The sequence below is a fragment of the Canis lupus genome, chromosome 11 (assembly GCF_048164855.1).
Source record: "Canis lupus baileyi chromosome 11, mCanLup2.hap1, whole genome shotgun sequence".
NCBI classification, from domain to species: Eukaryota; Metazoa; Chordata; class Mammalia; order Carnivora; family Canidae; genus Canis; species Canis lupus.
The window spans coordinates 48,199,003-48,203,556 of record NC_132848.1 but is presented as its reverse complement, the minus strand read 5'-3'; the positions used below and the strand labels follow the sequence as shown (position 1 = coordinate 48,203,556).

Genomic DNA, 4,554 nt, shown 5'->3' with positions numbered 1-4,554 from the left:
GTAAATATATAAACACATCCCTAAATGACCTGTGTGTTAAAGAAATTATAAGGAAATGGGAAATATTTAGAACCTAACAATAATTAAAATAACAACACCTCTAAGTTTCCTGACGCAGTTACACACGTTAAAGAGAAAAATGCGCTTTCATTTATGGCTCCTGTAAGAAAAGATGTAAAGGTCACAACCTACAAAGAATTCAGTGACCAGCTCAAGAGGTTAAGAGAGGTGAGAAACAACAAACTAAACCCAAATAAAGTAGAAGGAAAGCCAAAAGATGAGGACAGAGACTTATGAAATAGAAAATGGGCGTAAGCATTCATAAAATCAAAAACGGTTTCCTTGAAAAGACTGATAAAGTAGGTAAATCTCTGGCAAAGTTGATCGATGCCAAAAAAGTGAAGGTACGGGGGCATCTGGGTGGCTCAGTCGGTTAAGCGTCTGCCTGTAACTCAGGTTGTCATCTGAGGTCCTAGGTACAAGCGCCCCCCCCGGGGGGGGGGGGCCTGCTTCTTCCTCTCCCTCTGCCTGCTGCTCCCCCTGAATGGTGCTTTCTCTCTCTGTGTGTCAAATAAAATAATAATAATAATAATAAAAAAATCTTTTTAAAAAATAAGCAAAGGCACAAATGAACCCTGGTAGAACCGAGCTCCCACACCAGCGGTGGACCCTGTACCCACTACCTTACGTAGTGACGTAGTAGAAGAGATAGCCTTCTATCTTATTTAAGCCGTTGTCGCTTTGGGTGTCTGTTTCTCAGAGCAGAAACGATTCCTAAGCAATTCAGAGGGGTACACGGGGTCTGGTCATCCCAACTAGGCCAGGCAGGATGGAGATGGTTGGGGGACAGCGAGGACAGCCTGTACTCCGGGTCATCAGGTGAATCCGTCTCTGAGAAGCAAAGGTGACAGGTGAGGTCCCGGCCAGGCCGGCAGGACAAGCGAGCGGGGGCCACAACAAGCGCCATGACTACTTTCAACAGCGTCCTGACTTTCCAGGTGGGCCCATCCCAGGGCTGCCTCGCGGAGGCCGGAGCCACTGCGTCAGGTCTGGTTGCTCGGGGACAAGGGATGTGGACTCTGGCTTGTGTTTGCGAGTCCCAGGAAGTCCACCTCGAACTGGTTTAAACAATAAAAACGATGTATCCCCTCATTTAGCTTAGCTCGACCCCGCGGCTCCAACTGTCCTTCCAGAGAGGCACAACTTAGGCCCCGCGCGGTGTGAAGCTGCCCGTCCCTCCAGCAGCTCCACAGTCTTCTCCGCAGACGCCTCGGCTCACCCCACGCCACCCCGGAAGAGAAAGGGCTACTTCTGCCCGCGCTCCTTTACAAGGCTAGCGTGTCGTGTTCTCTCATTGGTCAAAACTAGGTCACGTGCTTGTCTCTCTGCCAATCAGCGTGCCGGTTAACTTCAGCCAATCAGGACTCACCTCTGGAGCTGTGGTTAAATTAAGCTGGACAAGTTACAGAGCCTCGTTCTCGCCTCGTAGATCGTAGATCGTAGAGGGTGTTAGGGCCCCGGCCTGTAGTGCTTTCAGACAACACATAAAATTAGTGTTCACGCTCATGGCATTTGGTCAACGGGGGCCATGAATGGCTGTTAGCACTAATACCGAAAACCAGGGCTCCGTTCCCACCCTTGGGGTGAGGAATTTGGGCTGAGGCTAGTTCCTGAGAAAGGGGAGTATCAACACAAAACTCGACCCCAAGGCCTGAGAGGTAGACTGAGGCAGCATGTCCATAATACAGCTGAAAGCACAGGGACCCAAGGAGGCCTAGTTCTTCCTAATCACCCAGAAACTCCAAGGACAAAGAAAAGGTGACTGTGCCCAAACATGACTTTCCTAGGGGGACCCCTCCCCCATTTTGTGACCTTCCCTGGGATCGTACCTAGGCCCCTGGGGTGGGACTGTCCCATTAAATGGCATTGGAAGTAAGAGGAGCAAGGAGGTTGCAGAGCTTCCCTCAGGCTTGGCTCCTGGTGGGTGACGGTGAGAGGGTCATATGCCCTGACAGGCCTTTACCCAAGGAGAAAAATCTTTCTAATAGCCCAGAAGAATGCCCTAATCTGACATCTCGTTTAGCAGATTATTGGGCCTGGCTTTGATCTCTGCTGGGCATAATGAGTGCGCCTCTCAGGCCAATCAGCAGTCATTAATTAGCAGAACGGTCAGCAGCTGGGCCTGCCCAGGAGTGGGGGGGGCTGCTCTCGCATTGGGAAAGTGAGATGTTTGTGAGCAAGTCAGACCAGTGTGAAGCTGTGGGATGTATCAGGGTCACCGGGACCGTTCCTGGGGTCTCTCTGGGAAAGTGCCCTAAGCTGGGCCTTCACATGACACATGTGACACACGATGCCACCCAGGGACTGGGCAGTGAGCAATGGCCTCCACTCCCTGCAACGCCACCCGATAGCGAAGATACAGCACAGCAGAGTGTGTGACACCACGACAGGCATCACGACCTGCAGGCAGAACACAGAGACCACCTGGTCTCCCCCAAGGCCAAAGGCTCTCTCTCTGACTTACTGGCTCTTGCTCCCTTTTCTCCTTCTTCTTGGGCCCACATGGCCCTTAGAGCCCCTGGGAGCAAAAGAGAGTAGGTATTGGGTCCTCGGTCTTAGCATCTCTAACAGCAGTGGGACCAGCCTCACGTTCCTACCTTAGGGTTGAGGTTTCAACAGAGACATGGCCAAGGACACAGATGAGAGATTGCACCTGTTTTCCTGGGTCAGAGGGGTCAGAGGCAGTGTCAGGTGGACAAAATCTAGAGACTTAGTGTGGAAAGAGCTGGATTCCTATGCCATCCTCTGCCACTCACTAAGTAGCCATGTGACATTGAAGTAAGTCCCCTTAATTTCTTTTGATAGTAGTATTGTCCTTTGCATGACTCAAGGTTATTTTCCACATAGTGATTGCAACATGAACTGTCCTTATATTTTGTAAAACACCAAAACGCTGAGTCAGTGCGTGTATTTTAAGTGTCCAAACTAATACATTTTGAAATCCGCGAAACCAAAATTGAATTTATCTTCATTTCAAAAATCAATGAACAGATAAAACGTTAAGTGAAACATTTCTAGAAATATAAACATAAAACTTAATATCTCAGAACAAATCATTAGGAGACAAAATATTTTTAAATAATTATTCACAAGACGTATTCAAAAAATAGGAAAATGTAACTGAAAAATATTATTTGATCTTATCTAGTACAACCCTAAAAAAAATTAGAAGTGTCCTTGTTATGTCATTAACAATTGTACATTAACAATTTGTGTGCAAATTTTTCCCACAAGTTCTTTCTGACTCTACACCATTTGGGGCAACAGCACAGAGAAAGTTATAAACTAACAGCAAATACGTTCTTTTTACACCATCTTTGTTCTGGGGGCGGAAAATCTATCTCTTGTTTAATAAGTTTGAGAAAAGCTTTTCAAATTTTTTCCTGGCAGAAGTGGGCGGGGAATGAGACCTTTTAATTGATAGTAAGCATTAATTTTTTTTTGTTTTTGTTTGTTTGAATAAAAGCTTTCTTTACTCTCACCAGGGACGGGACGAATGGAGACTGCCACACCATTGGTTGTGTCCATTTCAATGCCCTTGTGTTCTTTGAACTAGAACCAGAGCTTCCTAGAAGGTTTGCTATGTTGATTAGCGTTTTCTTTCTCCTCTTGGGAAGTATGGAAACACACACACAGCTTTTTTTTTTTTTTTTTTTTTTTCACACACAGCTTTCTAAATGAGCGTCCCTTTGTTCTATTTGGAATTTTAATGTAGCATGTAACTTTCTGGATGGTTTCAAAACATAACTTAGTCTGATTTTAGATTTTTTAAAGTATGAACTAATGGTATTACACTTAACACTGTGGATGTGTTAGATTTTAAAAAACACAGAGTGACTAAGAAAAACTGGCTTTGCAATGACTTGTTCTAGATAGGTGCTTTCTAAACCCTTTCTGCTGTGGGGACCCTCCACCGAGGGACTGGAATATAGAAAACCAGCAAAAACAGGTGTTTTTGAACCAAATGAGTGGAAGGGCCCAGAGTCCTGCTCTCCTCCTCCCTTACAGGCCCCCACCTTCCCTGCCCACAGACACACTCAGTCACATTAACACCGTAGGGGGTGATGCCGGGAAGGCTCGGGTGGAGAGGAACTCAACGTTCCAGGTTAACTCCACGCTTTCCAGCCCTGAACTTCAACGAGGTCAGGCATGTCTTGGCTCAGTCACTCTGGCCAGAGGGCCGATGCCAACCTCCCCAAGACCTCTCGGTTCCTCCTGGTTTCCAGGGTTAGGGTTCCGATTTCATGAGAATTGTAGCTCTCATCCATCCTCACCACATCACCCCTCCTCTTTCCTAATCAGCACTGATCACTCCTCACCCTTGGACCCCACCTGCTGCAGCTCCCCAGGCCCCAGCTGTGGCGGAGATGTCCCTAAGAAGGACACATCCATGGACATGCAGGCACTATCTACAAGTCCGCAAGGGGATTCCTGGAGCTTATGACTCGGAGATGAGAGAAAGTCCTGCCTGGCTCCCTGCCTCTCCTCTGGTGC

General features: G+C 47.4%; 1 long non-coding RNA gene across 1 annotated transcript; it reads left to right on the top strand.

Moving 5' to 3' along the window:
* Nucleotides 1–1,442: 1,442 nt before the first annotated feature.
* Nucleotides 1,443–3,638, top strand: LOC140600122 (uncharacterized). Its single transcript, XR_012003299.1, has 2 exons — nucleotides 1,443–1,818; nucleotides 3,546–3,638. It is a non-coding gene; the product is annotated as an uncharacterized lncRNA (long non-coding RNA).
* Nucleotides 3,639–4,554: the final 916 nt, after the last annotated feature.